We start from the raw sequence: 18,586 nt of genomic DNA on the forward strand, positions 1-18,586 counted from the left end.
CTGATTAGCATTAGCATGTTGGGCTTCATGCAAAACAATTTAGAACACCAATTTGGAAAACATCTAGCTAAGGTCTCTGTCAAAAGCAAGCAGTTGGTACCTAGAAAGGAAAAGCAAACAGACAAATTACAAATGCATTGTCATAATTACCCTCCAAGGATTAGGTCAGCGCACAGGTTCAGACTTCGTCTTCAGGACATCAGTCAAATCGCCAACAGTCAAAACTCAGCTCTGGGCGAAAAGGTCACTTCCCTCGTAAGGAGGTAAAGTGTAGAATGGGCAGTCTAAGGGCAAAGATGGTTTTAAGTAAACCAAAAGGTCACCAAACAGTGTGACAGAGTTTCTGGATAAAATCAATAGCATTCCCTACCTAATTCCCAATGACTTCTCGTGACATGGGTTTTTATCCCTTTTTCGTAGTACATTCCCCAAAATTCTATTGGTCGTTTGTTATACCCCACTATCTTTAACCTATCAAATTAAGCATTAGGTAATCCTAATCTTAACCCCATATTGTTTTACGAGTTTTTGATTGGTCTTCGTAATTGACATCTTCAGAGGTGGCACGTCCGGTGTGACTTCATCCCTTTGTAATTCTTTGCACATCTTTTGGTCAGCAGTTCCATTGTCTTCACCGGTTTGAATGACCTTGTACATTACATTAATCTACACAGTTTCAATTCATTTTAACATTTATTTTGCAAGACGATGAGAAGCGGTGTGAAACGGATTTACATGGTTACATTCATCGAAGAAAAAGAATAAACAGGGTCATGGCCCTTTGTGAGTAAGTACACTGAAGAATAGAAAAATGCATTTATTATGAGATCCAAGCAGCTAAGCTGCAGATCATGCTAACTTAAGGCCTATGAGGTTTTCAATACAGATTTAATAAGGCAAATGTTAGTATAAGCTCATTTGAACGTAACATAAACATTTTGATCATCATTATTAGTTGCGTATACATTGGTGGCCACTCTTCGTGGTCACAATTCAAGCGCACCTCTAAGCAAAATTGCTATTACTATAGTTTCTATGCGGCATCATCACACCTTAATTCATAAACATTTCATGCTAATATAGATTATATAAGCTACGCTCTCTCACTTTAAACAATGCAGTGATGCTTAAGAAGATAAGGGGCTTCCTGGAGAGATGGGCACTGCTTCCCCTTACATTAGGAGGCAGAGTAGTGCTTTTAAAATGTTGATTTTACCATTGCTGCTTCTTCTTTTTATCAGTGTCCCATCAAAATCAGAAAGAGCTATTTTTTTACAGATGGACACAATTATTAGACTTTTTCTCTGGAACAAGAAGGCCTCTAGGGTTAAATTGTCAGTGCTTTAGCTTGATATCAGTCAGGGGGTTTGGTGTTGCCTCATTTGCAGTCATATTATGATGCAGTCCTTGTGGATCTGCTAGCCAGGTTAACAGACTGTGATAGGGCATTCAATTCTTTGTATTAATAAAATGATTCAGGAGGTGGGGACCCAGCTGCCACTGTTTATTAAAACAGCCAAGTTACCCGAGAAACCTAGGTGCAAGAGATGTGTACATGTTTTCCATTTTTCTGGTGATCAAAATGTATTGTAGGAGGCATTGAGTATCTGAATTTGCAGGAGTGTAAGTATGTAGGGTTAGCAATACCACAGAGTAGGGCAAGTTTTTGGAACACCAAGAGGTTTATAGAACTCAGCCATTTTCTGGTGAGAGGGAGGTGTATTACATGGCAGGACTAAAGGCCCAATGTGGGGATTCCTCTAACCAGTTTTATCTGGAGTTTCAGCAGATCTCTTGCTTCTTGAAAACTCATCACGTGGATTCTAGACCCGATCCCCACCCACTTATGCAATCATTGGTGAGGACATAACTTAAGGGGGTGGGTACCTGGTACAGAATATTCTGTAGGCAAGCTGAGAGGCAACAGATAGCTTTTTGGATAAAATCTGCCTCAACACAATGTATTATTTCAGAGGCTAAATGGAATTCCATATCAATATTAGGTCATAAGGGATTGAAGGCTGCTATTTTTTAGGAATCTCCTTCCTATCTTGTTGGATGGCTTATTACACACCTGAGGCCCTTCGTAGATGGTTTTTCTTGGTAGAGGGTTTTTGCTTCCGTTGCCAGCAAGTGGAGATGGAGGGTTGGCTCCATACCTTTTTTACTTGTCAGAGGTTGGAGGAGTGTTGGCAAAGGGTTTTTGCTGCCCTTGTGTCTTGCACTCCGGACTACGCTGGCCCCAGAACCGGAAGTGGAGCTCTTTGGACTAGTTAGCAAGGATCAGAGGTTGGGTTTTGATAAATGTGGCTTGGTATTTGTTGCAATTGGTCTCTAATCCTCCAGAAAATGGGATCTGCTCAGGTTCCATCATTTCAGGAGTGGGTGAATAAAATGCTTTAAAAAATTGAGGCGGCATATGCAAGATGGATAGGGGGATTAAAACATTTCTGGGTCTTGTGAGGGTTCAGGGAGGTTTTTGGAGAATTGGGGCTTGTTCCATCAGCTACGTCATCAGAGGCCCCATGAGTTCTTGTGGTGTGTGCATTTGGGGAGGGGGGTAAAGTTCTCTGTCAATTATTTTTACTTTTCAATAGCTATTTCCCCAAAGGATGGGTACTGGTATCTAAATGAACTATTGGATTTCTCAATACTGGTATGTACCGGCTGGGATTAATAGGGTGGCTATTTTAATTACAAGTGAATATGTATTTTATAATCTATGTTATTGGTATGATGGCAGTTTAATATGGATGGCTGTTAAGAGAATAGGTAGCTATGTGTGATTGATGTTATCTAATGAGGATATTTTAGATATAATGGCAGTTTTTTTATAAGGTGGCTCTATAATTATGGATGGATATGCACTGGCACTACTTTTTATACGAATGACATGATGGCACTTTACTATGCTTTGCTGCTACTTCACACGTTAGGGGCATGTAAGCACTTTAGGATCTCAATGCCATTTGTATTTTTTTCTAATTTGTTTCTGAGTCAGTGTATGGATCTGTCTTCAATGACTGTTTAACTGTGCCTTGATTCTGCTCAATTAAAAAAAAACACAATGAATAATATGACAGCTACTACTGGACATGCATTTGACTTTTTTTTCCAGCCTGGTCTAACACTATAGGGTCAGTGACTTCCTTATGAGTCAGCTTCTGCAATGGTCTCGAAATGACTGAAAAATTTGGAATCCATTGGCGACAATAGCCTACCATCCCTGAAAACATCCTGACATCTCTCTCTGTGTTCGGGGGATTTATCTGCAATATGGCTGTAATCCTTTCTCTGGATATCTTTCTTGATCCCGTCTCAGTCTGGTGACCCAAGTATTTCACTACTTTCTGACAGTATTGCAATTTAAGTGGAGACGCTTTGTGACCATTCTTTCCCAAATGGTTCAATAGGGCACACTTGCACTTGTCCCTTGTTTTGGACACAATCAGCAAGTCATCAATGTACTGCACCAAAGTCGATTGGAAAGGCAATTCCAATGACTCCAAATTCTTCTTCAAGATCTGATTGAATATGAAAGGTGACCCAATTCTGCACCAGCACTAAACTCGATCCAGAAATTTGAAACAAAAGAGATATTGACTACCCTCATGAAGAGGCATAGAAAAGAAGGCTTGTGACAAATCAATGACAGTGAACCACTCAGCATCACATGGAATCTTAAACATTATCACAGCTGGATTTGGCACCACGGGACAACATTTTATGACAATTCTCAAATCCTGGACAAATTGAACTTTCCCACAGGGCTTCTGCAAACCTATTAACAGTGAATTACATGGACTGCTCAATATGTCCTTCAAAACCCCTTGCTTTACAAAGTCTGCAATTATCTGGGCAACCTTCATAAGGACATCTTGCGGCATGTGGTACTGTGGAAGTTGAGGAAATACTGCATTCGGCTTCACAGTAACTTTAACGGTCTCAAATCCCTTTATCAGACCTACTTCTTTTCCTGTCAAATCCCACAATTTCTCCTTAACCGTTCCTTGAAAATCAGGATGAAGCTTTTTCACTGTGAACATCGGGAAAAATGCAATCAGAGGGTACTCCTCATTTGTAGTTTCACTTTCTATTTCTGGGGCTTAGTCCTCCTCATTATCACTATTCATCTAAATCTTGATTCTATAATTTGAACAAATAATCAAACATTTAGTTTTACACAGCAAGTCTCTTCCCAGTAGGGATACCAGATTTGAATAGCAGACTACACATTTGTGCAATCCCTGAAAGTTTCCAATTTTAACCTGAACCAGATCTGTAATCGGGTTGGTCAAATACTGACTTGCCACTCCTGCAATCTGAACTGTTCTACCTGGAAGGGGCATATTTGGGACTTCTGCACTTCTTACTTTACAGCGTGTAGCTCCGTGTCAACCAAGAATGAAACTCTGTGACCCATAACTTTTACCTTCACATAAGAACCTCTTTGACCTACCTCTAAGGAAGTTGCAAGCACACATGGCTCCTCATCTGAACGGTCGCTCATCCATTCACCATTTTTTCCATTCTCACTGTGTAACGGGAATTGGTGCACTGTGTTATTACTTTGGTTAAACTTCTGACCTGTGATCTGTTAAGAAAGCATCATCTGCTGCTGTTACATTGGGGCTTGTGATATTTGAATTTGCTGTCTAGGTGCCATGGGAACCTGCTGCTGCATTGGCTGCAACTGTGTCATTTGTACTTGTGGCATTTGCACTTGCTGCATTTGTTGAAAATTCTGCATTTCATTCACATTATTCTGAAAATTTGTATTAGGACCTCTCACTCTCAGCCCGTTCATGTTCTGGAATGAATTGATGTAATTACTCTGCTGAATGACACCTTCCTGCACCATCATTGGACACTCCGTTTCCAAAGTCCAAAGGCTCCACAAACGTGACATGGCAATATTTTCTTCATTCCCTGCACATCAATCTGAACCCCACAGTAGCTAAATCTGGACCACGATTGACATTACCTCCACGATCTCTACCTCTCATCTGGGGCTGAAACATCATGTTCCCCTGCTGCTGTGGTAACTGCTGTGGAAAATTCCCTTGCATTCCTGTTTGAGCTGCTTTGATCTGCATCACCATTGCCTTCTCTTTCAACTTTTTATGCTTTAACTCTATCTCATCACTGTCAGTATTCTGCATACTTCAACACCTCATCAATCGGCTTTGCTTGCCGGTAAATCAAATGACTCTTAATCATCTGGCCAACTTCAGGTCTCAATCCTTCCACAAACCTGAACACAAAATGAAACATGTCTTTCGCCTCAATTGTTTCGGTACCACTGTAATGCTTAAATGCCTGCAACAATCTCTCATAATACGCATGTATCAACTCCTTTGCTACCTGAGCTGTCCTGACAATCCTCTGACAATCAATATTCTTGGGCGAAATTCTCATTTTCAAAAATGCAATTGCCTTATAGTAATATTTCATCACCCCAGGAGATGGTGCACCTGTATTTTTGTCTCGCTTTGGTTCGTTTGTTGGTCAATCTACACTCCTCTTACACTCAATCCACAGATCAGCTGGAACCACTATCTCTAGTAATGTGTTCAAGTCTTACAACAGGCACTTCGCAAGTTTCACAAACCTGTCTTCTGCCGATACCACTCTATTGGCTTCCCTCTCAATCTTGGATAATCATTTGTAAACAATAGAATGTCACTTCTGCTCCAAGGCAACCTTTCACTGGATCTTTATCCTGGTGCACATTTGTAGTCAGCTCCACAGAATCCCTTTTTCTCTTGTCTCTTTTCTTTACCCATCTGCCTTCCCATTTGTCTAATGCTTTCCAAGAATGGGCACATTGAAGCAATTCCTTAAGGTGTGCCTTCATTCACGCAGATCTCATGTGTTCAAAATCTTTAGCCTCAAACTCTAATCTGTAACTCCTTTTCAAATGCTTCATTTTCTCTATTTCTATGCCGTACTTCTCTGCCAGGTCTGCTAATTTCTGACGCACATTGCTCACTTCCCTCGTAATCTTTGGATACAAATATCTCAACTCTGCCTCTGTGTAGGATTCTAACCTATTCACCACCATAGTTCTCTCAATAAGTTCACCCGCTTCTATGCTTAGCCTAGCATAATTTCAACATTCCTCTCCTTTAAGAACACTCGGTGGGGTCTTCAGCTTGTCTAACCATTCAGTCAACTGGTGAGCTGTCAATCCTTGCAGCAAAATGTTACTTGTTTGGACTGGTGGCACCTGCTGTGCTACTGCATTCGGGGTCTGCGGTGTCAACAATTTCAAACTCTGGCTAATGTTTGACCCTACCATAGTATCTGGAAGTGCTCAAAATGGACTAAGGTCTAACAGTGATCTTGATCTACTAAAAAGGCTGTCCCACAGGAGAGACTACTCGAGCACTTTCATTACGTCCTCCCCTCATTATACTCTGGGACATTGCTCCGTGTTCACCTACAGTCATTTTCTTCTGTGCAAATAAGGGTACAGCTGGACCAAGAGTAATAGGTAGCGAGATAGCATCTGGGGTTGGTCTGGCACTTACGCTCTGTGGGAGAGTAACTCTCATATTCTGATTCATCATCGGAGTCTTATCTGACATTGTCCCTGTCACTTGAGTGAATCTTGGCATCACCTGCGGCTGCACCTGGGGCAATAAAAGTGGAGTTGGTTCAGTCTGAACCAACATTGGTCTGTTCCGTGGGCACCATTAAGTTCAAAGTTGTTTCCATAATGGGCACATCAGGATAAATTCTCTGCACCTGTGGCGGTTGCATCTTATTTTGCACTACAGGAGAAGTAGGCACATTAAGACCATTCTGCATCGCATTCTGTGTCAGGATACCATTAACCTGCATCAAACTCATTGTCCCATTAACCTATGTCAGAGCTGTTGGATCAGCACTGGTACTGGGACCACTCTCATGTGCTGTATATGGTGGTGGGCGATTTCTCAATAACTTTGTAATAAACTCATCATCATTTGGTTCTTCCTCCACTGTTGAAGACATACTAGCCTCTTTACTCTCTGACGGACTTCTGTTAATCTTTCTAGTAGCTTTCCTTCCTACCTTCTCATTGTCCTGAGAAATTGGCGGAAACAACTTAACTCCGTGCAAAGTCTCCATCCTCCAAACTCTCTGATCACTGTCCCACCTAGCCTCTGTTAAAGTCTTTTCTGCCTTTCTCATTTTCCTCTCGAATCTCTGTTGCTGTTGCTTTCTGGCTACTAGCTCCCAAATCGCTAATGCCACAAACATTGCTGGTCTCAGAAGGGGCTTCAATTCATTTAGCACCATCCTTGACTGCTCCAAAACTCTCAAATTAATCATCCCATTTGTAGGAAACGCTAAGTTCCCATCCTTCTCTGTTAATTTGCACCATTGCTTTAGCCAAACACATGGCACAACACCCTTCTCTTCCATTACAATGTAAGCTGGTGTATTTTCTGGCGGTGTTGCCTCGCCTATACTCGTTATAATATACGTATCTCCCCTTAAAGCACTCTTTAAAGCTTTGACAAATGTAATCTTTTCCACCTTTTTGTTACTCAAAATCAAATCAGGAAGTGATTTTTAATCCCAAGATTCCTTTCACCTACATTCTCAACCAATTGCCTCTCACGGATGCCCGCCAGTGCTTAATTTGTGCTTGATGTTTCCGGTGCTGAGCACGGGCACTTATTTTTGTTGGCCGGCGCTTACTCTTCTGTCCCCAGCACTTGCTGAAAGCAAAAAGCACATATGGGAAAGATGGAGGAGGAGAAAAACTAAAAAGCGTCACAATGGGATAAAGAAGAGAGCTGCAGGAGTGAGCTGTAGGGGCAGGGAGTGAGGGCAAATGGATTGAAGAGGCCCGGGATGGCTTCAGGATTACTCTGCCTCAGTATTCCGTGTTCGAAGATTTAATTGCAGCAACTACTTCTTTAGAGGAGGACTTTGAGCACTGGCACGTTTTTATTTACAAATTAAGCACTGATGTCTGACAATCTGTGTGCGACCCTTCTCACTAGCAGAACTATCCCAGCGCGGCTCCAATGACGTGGCACTCACACATACTGTGGCTGACAAAGTCTTGCGGCTTGTCCTCCCAAACTCCGATTCACATAAACTAATGCAAAAATTGCGAGCACTAATCGAAAACCAAAAACCAAATCTGCTGGTTTACTACAGGAAAGGTAAAACAACCACTTTAGAAACCTTACAGATTGTTCACTGAAGGCTCTTGCTCTAACAGCTACTCCTTCTTTCTCAGTCTGCCAGATTCACAAGCGAAATTCGACCCACACATTTTACTGTGAACTGATCAGTGGGTCTGTCGTGGTGCACATAGGACTCACCAAATCTCAGTGGAAATTTTCTTTCACTCAATTTGACTCACACTCTGACTTGTTGACCACCCCCGATCAACTTACTAAACCAAACAGATTACAACATAAAACCAAGTGTCTCATACACTTTTCAAAATACTCCGAGTATTAGACCTCACAGGGTCCGTACATAAACAACCACATGGACAATTTTGAGCACAAAGCACCACATACATATGAAGTTTGACGACTTCCCCACTCACACTGCAGACAATGCACACTCCTTCTACAACTTCATTTGGAGTACACTAAGTCCCGAAACCTTTACAAACCTCACAATTCACCTGCGATTTGCATAAGCTGTGCAAGCGCAACCTACTTCATTCACACTGTCACTAGAGTACCAAGAACATACTCATACAACCATTCACAGAATCCAGGATTCTGGGAAAGTCATTTCTGGACTTAGGGAAATATTTTCTCTCCAATTAGCATTATTGAAAAATAAAATCCAAATCTCAATAATAATGAACCTTCACCTTTGTTACCATCGCTGGACATCTATTATGGGCTCTTAAGGGGATAAACATTCACCTCTCTTTACCAACACTTTTAACACATGCTACTCTATACCGGATGTCTATGAGAAGCTTTTAAGGAGACTAACCATTACCTCTGCTACCATCTCCAGTAGCGCATCTGACCTTAATAAGTAAACTTACAAGGGGACGCCAATAGGTCGATGAACCTTTTGAGTTGCAATTAAGATGTTCTTATCATAGCTCCAGCACATGCTGATCAATAATCAATACATAATATCAATAATTTAACAACAATATCAGTAATAATCAATAGAGTCTGCAATTGTCACACACCATGACCTTTCAGTCATGAATAACCACACCTTTTAGTAAAAGTTAGAGTATTTCTTTCCCTATATTAACAATGCTATATTCATGTAGATTAGTCCCAAAATCACATGAAACACATACAGAAACCATACTGGCTGTCCAAAGCGGTGAAAGAAACTTAATCTAATCAAAGCTTGAACTTCGACACATTCTAAGGTTATGACACAAATAGCAAAGTCAACTGCCACAGAGTGATTACATATATTCGAGTTCAGCAGAGAAATTCCTCACGCATTATTACCTATTAGCATAATGTAATTAGTGAGGATCCTTAATTAACACCAGATTAACACCAGCATGTTGGGCTTCGTGCAAAACAATTTAGCAACACCAATTTGGAAAAACTTCTTACTATGGCTGTAGCAAAACAGTGCAGTTGGTACCTAGAAAGGAAAAACAAATATGCTTAATGATCAACAGTCAAATTCATAATACCTATCCTCAATGTGGATCAGAAAGCAAAATCAGACGATCAGCAAGACATCAGGATTCAGCAGAAAATTTCAGAAAACGCAAAGTCTTCAGGCATTAAAGTTAAGCACATCTATGGTCAAGATGCACAAGAAAATATTGACCTTTCGGCCTGCAAGAAAATGGGCAATGATGGTGTCTTCTCTCAGTGCAGTGTCGTTAAATCAAACCCACTAAAACTATTTCCCAAACTCCAATTGGTCAATTAATCGCAAGTTCACCCTTTGTCCAATAAAACTAAAACTCCAAATCTATGAATTCTACTATTACTCCGTTCATATGTCATTGATTGGTTGTCCTGCAATGTCCTCATCATCCGGCTTGTCAGGTAACAATATTGTTGCAGCTTCCACTCCAGTCAGTACCTCCATTGTTCCTCCTCCTGAGAAAGTCAGTCTCACAGGCATTACACATAAGATGTTACATTATCAAGAACAGTGTCTTCTAGCAGTCGGTTCTCATGAGAAACTCTCAGTTATGAGCACATTTAAACAATGCAATGGAAAATCACAGTTTTACTCTCTAGGACAGTCATTTATTAAACATTGAGAAATACAGCTTTGACATGAGGCCTTGCATGTAGGCCAAGACATTTGCTAAGATAAGACCTACAATTAATAAAGCTAAAACATAATGCATAACCCTTAATATGTCACATTACTACATTAGTCATATGTATATTATAATGTATATTCAACATTTCACAGTATTAGAATACTAATAAGTACACTTTGTGAACATTGTCGGCCACTCATCATAATCACATTTTCAAATGCATGCATTATTTTTCTACATCATTATATTTTCTACACAAACACTTTATTCAGAATACATGAACACTTATTAATAATTTTTATTACAACACCTGCGCTAGCAATATAATCCACACCATCCTATCTTTGTATGCCCATCTATTTGGGACTTTCCCCATCTTATCATCCCAGGTGCCTGACTGTTCCTGAAGTCAGTCTAAGGTCTAACCCATACCCATTTAAATTGGTACTTGAAAATGATCCAAGAAAGAGGAGACATTTATGCATATTACTGTGATAAGGAAAAGCCCCTTTTAAGCCACAGCAAAAAAAGATCCAAAAAGATAGACAAATCCATGAGATTGACCGAGATTGAGACCACAAATATTTATCAGGTTGAGCAAACATGAACATTAAGGAATGCCTCACTTGCACTATCTGAGACCCAGTGACTACCCAACCTTTCAGTTGTTTTCTTCACACATTTTTAAAACGTGGACTAAAACTTTAGTTTCACTATGAGCTTGATGGGTTGTCACCCAGAAAATTTAACATATATATTGAAGGATCTTGATGAGTGCTGCCTCAATTCTTCCGATTAGGTGATGATTTTATTGGCTACAGCACTTATTTCTGGTTAACACAAATCTTGTTTGACCAGAAAGTTTGTTTCTATCAAATCAAGAACAACTGGTCCGCTCCATTTTTCAATAAATGAGATCCACACATCCTTGGAATTCCAGCCACAAAAATGCTGAAACTGGATCCACAAAGACATCAATTCTAATGGTTACACAATCCCAGAGATGAAAAGCCACACAGGCAAATCTAGTGTGAATATGTGCTGGAGATTAAGAGTCATGAAGTACAGACTGTGGGTATGAAATTGAAGCTTTTTTGAGCAGCATTAAAAAACTGGAGGAGAATGTTTTGGAAGTTGAGTGCTATAATGTGCAAATTCTCTCTAACATTGTTCCCTCGGCCAAACACTGCATTGTGCCCTTTGCCATGAACTAACAGTGCATCTGATAGTGGAATATGCCCACGCTTATAGGTCCACTGAGATCCACACACAAGGATGTATGTTTTTTTCTTTGTTTTTGCAATTTTTCTATAGTGGGAACATAGCCCTTCCAGTACAAAACTTATGCTTGACATCAAGTACACACACTTGCACAGTGCTGCAAAGTGCATGTGTTGGTGTAAAACAACCTAAAGTGTACCAGCACAGAGAGAGTAGAAAACTGTACCATATTATATCAGTACCATATCTCCGCTCTCTCTTTCACGCATGGCAGAAGAGCAACTTTGGTTTCTGTGATGCACTGGTTGAAAAGTTTGTAAATCTGCTATATGGTACTTATTCTGAGTGGAGCTGGTGAACTAGCAAAAGGATTCTACAACTTTAAACTAAAATAAAGTAGAGTGAGTGGAAAATCCAAGACAGATGCCAGCAAAGTAAATTTAATGTCCAGAGTCATTTAGGAAATCAAACATTATGGTTGATAAACCTTATATTAAAATGAGGAGGAGGTTATGCTGACAGATAAAATATGTTTATATTAAATATCAATGTAAATTACTTAAACGTATTCATTTAAAATGCAGAAGTGATGAAATAGTGTTACAGCACAATTATCTAACTTTTGAAATAAATCTTCATTAAATATAAATTAATAAAAGTGATGCATCAAAATAAATAAACACAATTTAATTATATTTAGTGCAATTTATTGTTACATTTGTTTTCAAAGGAAAATGAATTTTATCATTACATGAAAATGTGTGCTGTGTTAATATTTTTACCAATATATAATACTTATTAATATGTTTAGCTATATAAAATTAGTTAATTTATATTAAAATGATTTCCTAAGGGGTTTACATTTCAGTCCCTTCCTCCACCATTTTCAAAGGGAGGGTTTTGCGGTAGCAGTGGTTAGCTATATGTGGTGCTGAAGATACTCTTGTTTTTATTATGGTAATTTACACTTATAAATGTGTCTACACACCATTTTTAGTGGGTGGAGACATATAAGTCCACACTTTGGAGTAACTTGACAATCAGATTTTTTGAATAGCCAGAAATATTAAAGGTTTTCAAAAGTGTATGGGTAAAGTTACACATGTAAGTTACTGTAAGAAATTGGGTTACTGGTTGACTGAGTTATGAGCCCTGGTCAAGCAGCAACCACAATTCTGTCAGAGTAAGGCACAAGCAAACCCCAAAATAACTTATGCCCAACCCCCTGGTAGCTTTGGTACAGAAAGGTCAGGCTTAACTTAGAGGCAATGTGTAAAGTATTGGTGCAAGGCTTTAAACAGTAAAACGGTGAAAGCACCAAACAAAAAGATGCTACACCAGGTTTGAAAATTCTATCTGAATTTAGCAAATAACACAGGACCAAAACAACAAAAGTCAAATCAGTAGAACAGGAGATTTTGTAAAGAATTAACTGAAAAATAGCACCATTAAAATAGAATGTGCCAATCGCGGCTATCTGGGCCCGCTGGGTCAAAAGTTCAGGCTGGCCGTGATGAACTGCGGGTTGGATACAGTCACAGATTAGTCCAGCTGAAGTTTTACCTTCTCAAGTTTTGAGCAAAGAGAGCATTGCATGTGGTGGTCAGTGTAGCATGAAGAGCAGGCCAGGTGACATGGATGGGAGATTGATTCCTGCTGTGTGATGAGATCGGCTGGTGGCAGCTCACTCTAAATTTCATTCTGGGTGGCGTGGTTCCAGTAAGCCCAAAAGCTTGCTTTTAAGAGCCCATGAACCATGGGTCCAGGACCTGTGAGGCACCACTTGGTGGCAGGAACTTGTGGTGGCTGGATCCAGGAGCTGGTTGGGGAGGCTTTTATGTCTCTGAGGCTCAGATCAGGAGGCGACAGACTTGCTTTTTGAGTCACTCTGGGTTGAAGATGAAAGTACATGTCCAGTTCATCTTCCTTTGGCAGAGGGCAGCAGGTCACCAGAGCAGCAGTTCTTTTAGAGCAGTAGTCCAGTCAAGTTGCATTCCTTGTAGCTACACATCAGTCCTTCTTCCTGACCATGTATCCACAGGTCCAGGAATCTACTGACGAGTTGGTGTCAGAGGTACAGTATTTATACTCATTTGTACCATTGAAGTGGGGGAGAAGCATCTAGAGGTTTCCTTTTAAAGTATCCAGGCATCCTGCCTTCCCTGCCCTGGCTCCAGACTAATGACAGGGGATATGCAGCTCTTTGTGTGGAGGCAGTACACAGCCTATTCATGTGTAAGTGAGGCTGTGCCCAGCCTCTCTCTCCCATGCTTCTAGTGATGACTCATTAAGGCACACATAAGTTCCTCTATTGTGTGTGGCTACCTAGAAGGAATACACAAAGCTCAAGTGTCAGCTACAGGCACTAAATGGCTAGAAAATGCCAACTTTCTAAAATTGCAATTTATAATCCCACCTCACCGTAAATTAGGATTTTAAATTGCTATTCCAAAAACATCAAACAAGAACTGATTATCCCTTAAGATTTGGAAATTACACCTATAAAATGTAATAAGGCAACTCCAATGCTATCCTATGGGAGAGACAGGCCTTGAGTAGTGAAAAACAATGTTAAGAGTTTTTTTTTTTTTTAACTACCAGGGCATGTAAAACGTAAAAATGCACGCCCTGCTTATTAAATACTTTGCACCCTGCCCTCTGGACTGTCCAGGTCCTACCCGGGGTTACATATATGTGTTAAAAAGGAAGGTTTGGACCTTGCAAAACGTTTATTTTGCCAGGTTAAAATGGTAGTTTAAAACTATACACACAGGCTCCGCAATTGCAGGCCTGAACCATGTTTAAAGGGCTACTTATGTGGGTGGCACAACCAGTGCTGCAGTTCCACTAGCAGCATTTAATTTAACAGGCCTTGGGAACATGTAGTGCACTGTACTAGGAACATATAGATGAATTAACTATGCTAATTAGGGATAAGCCTATATTATCATATTTCGAGAAGGGAGCACAAGTACTTTAGCATTGTAGAGCAGTGGCCAGCACAAATGAGGTCAGTAAAAATGGAGGAAGATGGCAAAGAGTTTGTGGGGGAAGACCACCCTAAGGCTGACAGGTTTAACAATAACTCATAGGTGTAACTCACCTTTGCGAATAGCTCCATAAGTGTACCTAAGTTCCCTCAATCCATCACATGACATCAAGTGGCCTTCATTGACGCAATTTACTTGTTCCCAATATGATATGTATCTTTACAAGTCTGTTTTCCCAGTGAAGCAAAATAGAAAAGCAGTGCAGTCCCTTGTTTGAATTTTCACTGACAGCAGATCACCGAAATGAAAGGTTAGGCATGGGAGGCATCTTATTCTTTGAGAAAAGGGAGGTGTTAATCACAGACCATTGCTCATTGCAAAGTGTGCAGTTGACCCTCGGTTGAATTTATTTTCTTTCTTTCTCACCACTCACCACTCAGCCACTAGCCCAAAATGGCTGCATCATCCTTAATTACTTGGCCTAGCCTTGCACACTGGCCCATTTATGTTTATTTAAACTAAAACACCACATATAAAAATGAAATGCAAAAAATGATTTGCTCAGGATTAAATATTCTTTTCTAAAACAAAATTGACTTGCATTTATTGAGTAAGCCTATTTGGAGTGAAGAATGCCCACATTTACCTGTTTACAGAGATTAAATCAAGTTCTGATTCTCAATAAGGGGCTCATTTACAAGCCCCTTGCTCTGCTGCAGCATCATTTTTGTATACTACGGTGGTGCAAACAGTCCACTACACAGCACCACAACACAAGCTTGCACAATGAGACCAGTTTGTAAAGCCTTGCACCACATTAAACCTGAACCCGGTAGAATGTATGCAAGGTAGGCATTCCCCAGCAAAAAGGTCAGCAGAAATGGCTAAGTGAAATTTACAAGATTCAACTGCGCCATTCTGCGACTTCACAGCATAATTGTTTTAATACCTGCTCAGGGCAGGCCATAAAGGTATGCTGTGCTGTTTACAATGGGCTTTCCCTTGCATTGCTGGACTAGAGTCAACATGTTTGATGGTAGTCCAGCAGTGCTAAGGTTTGGCGTAACAACTGCATAAGAATTTCTGATGCGGCTGTGGACATTGTGCATCATGGAGCACTGTATTGTAAAACAACACTACCATGGTGTCGTTAGGGGGGACACAGCGGCTGAAGAAAACTGGCAAATCAATCGTGATGCACCATTTCTTTGTAGATCAGGCCCTTAATGTCAAACTTATGCTGAAGGGGAAAAGGTTTGGAATAGAAAAATTCTCTGGCATTGTCATCATGACAGCTTTTCTATTTAGGTTTACTTACATGCACAGCCTCACCAAACAAGCATTACATTATAGTACTGCTTTCTGCATTAGAACTTACTTTCTTTTACAAAATGTCTCATATTTTTTTCTAGCCTCTATACATTTATCCCTTTTTAACTTACTGATTGGTGTATGGCTTTAAATTACTGGTATGTTTCTTTTAATTGAATATTATTGAACAATCTTCATGCACCATTAATTGAATTGTTTCTCTAGCATTAAGCATCCCAGATTTGTTAAAACACTTTAACTTATAACATTGCAGTTCAAACCAATCCTCTTAGAATTCAAAGGTTTGTCCTAGCTTTATATGCTATTTAAGTGGAGTTTGAAAACAACCACTCACTTATAAACTTACTTGTCTCCATTTTATATTCTTGAGTTGTTTCCTTTTAATTGCATGTGTGATGCGCTTCATTTATTAACATTCTTAACTGGTATTGAAAAATGAACTCGTGTCTTTATTCTTTTGTCTTTCAGGTTTCTGAATAACACTGCTCTGGGTTGGCCAGGTGCTGCAATGGATTCTACAGAGCTGAATGAACTTCTTTCTTTGCGAATGAGTGACCTCTCTTCTTAAGATTGCCTAGCAAAGGCAAAACTAAACCTGGGTGCAGTTTTTATATCCTATGTGCCAAAATGCCCATGAGATTTAATAGATATTTCACTGACAGGAGGCCCCATGACTTGTGGGACACTGCCAACCTATTCTAGATTTTGTTTTGTTCTGTTTTGTGATTTTAAGATTTGGCTGGAGACAGTTTTACTGCCAATCATACATCCTGTCTTAAACAGCATAATACAATCATAAAGATATGCGCCAGCACTCTCTTCACACATTGGATGTTTTAGATCATTGCTACATTGTGATTGTATTATTAAAGTGTCACTCATAACGTGGTTAAGTCCACAGGAGCATGTCCTCTTCACCAGCCTCACTCAATATTTTTGAATAGGAGTCCAACTATTAAGCATCTCTATTGTAATGTGTGGACTATGAAGTGTTCAAGCATTGTAAAGGACAGCCACTTTCATAATGTTGTTGTATTCTTTTATTTTGGCTCCATTGAGCCATAAATGGTACACAATATGACATTCATAACACTTAAATAAAAGACAACAATTACTTAATCATGCATTCATAAAAATGTGTAAAGATGTTATTTCTTTAAAATACAATTAATCAGTGGAAGAATACACTTATGAAAAATACGATTTTGCTAACAGAAAGCCATGACCCCTAAATCTAATAAGTGCCCTTATGTATACAAAGCAAAAACATGCAAGAACAGTGTTTGCTTCTTTAACAAGGCATTTGATTTCACATGCCATATTGGTGTCAAATAACTCAAAGTTTCAAAGCACTTTGGGACACAGAAGAAGCATTTGCAACCTCCAGGACAACATGGAAGTGGTACTGGTCCATCTTGGCACATGCCGCAGACGTCGGCTAAGACAGCATGTCCATCCACCACTACCACAGCAACCCCAAACACCACCACATCAGCCACAAAGGCAGCACAGAAGGTGGAAGAAGATCTTCAGACAGCGGACAACCATCCTGTACAGATGTACAGGCAACAACACATATGCAACATGCCATACTATACAAGAATCATTGCACCTCACAAACACCACATGTACATAACACAGACACAACCTGACTGGCACACCACGTGTGGACAGGTGGAGAAATGTCACATTTGCATACATAAGATGCCCACAAACCACTATCAGTGTCCACTGGTTGACAACTAAATATAGATCCCACACATTTCACCAAACAAAGAATATCTCAGCTATGTCAATGGCATAGGCCATGGCCAATTAAAGAAAGTCAGACATAGGCACAGCCCCACATAAATCATGGTGTGCAAGCATCTTGCAGCACGTATATCAAAGGCCACCCAAGTGGTGCCATTCCCGACCACATATCATCTACACATAACTGACATACCTGTAGTGTGCACATACACCTGTCTGCTGCATTATATGGCACACGTACGAGTACAAATTAACTTGTCATGAAAGACCATGGGGCAGAACCATGAGAAATAGGGCAAGACCTACTCCAGTACCACCTCACCTGTGCCCATTAGTGCCCCTAACACCACCAAGTCTGTTCCGTATACTAGAAACAGTCCACCATGGTGCAGTGTTTGTGCAAAACTGTAAAGATCATCGATGCCATAGTAGGACTCAGCAGGACGATAGAGGAAATACCTGACCTTACATGCACTGTACATAGGGACCCATGTGAAAAATAGGTGTGCCGCCTCCCAAAGCTTGCACTGTGAATGGGTTGAAACTGTTTGTGATATGATCATGTAGTGGAAGCTAGGAGATAGTACTGTACCAAATTAGATCATCATACAAATGTATGATACACACCCTCGTACACTTCATGGCTGGCACAAAGAGCCACTAAGTGTTGCGCTGCATGCGTAGTGCCACATGGTAACATGGACAGCACAGTTTAGCTTTGTAGGGCTACCATGGTGTTTCTACATCTGACACATATGGGGTGCAAGGAGGTGGTAGGTTGCATCCAATAATAGGACACTGCCTCAAATATGGACTACACAACACAAACTTACAATGGTTTAACCATCAGTTTGGAATCAATATGAACATTCCCAGGTCCCTGAGCCACCACCCAAGATTCTCATGTCCATCAATACAGACCTATGAAACCATTCAACAAAAACAGGAACATACACTGTACCACGAGCAAGTCTGAGTCACCACTCCACCTACAACTAACAACTGCCATGGTATATTCCAAACCACTATCAAGCTTTACCAACACATCTTCTCTCAT

Source organism: Pleurodeles waltl, chromosome 8 (assembly GCF_031143425.1).
Source record: "Pleurodeles waltl isolate 20211129_DDA chromosome 8, aPleWal1.hap1.20221129, whole genome shotgun sequence".
NCBI classification, from domain to species: domain Eukaryota; kingdom Metazoa; phylum Chordata; class Amphibia; order Caudata; family Salamandridae; genus Pleurodeles; species Pleurodeles waltl.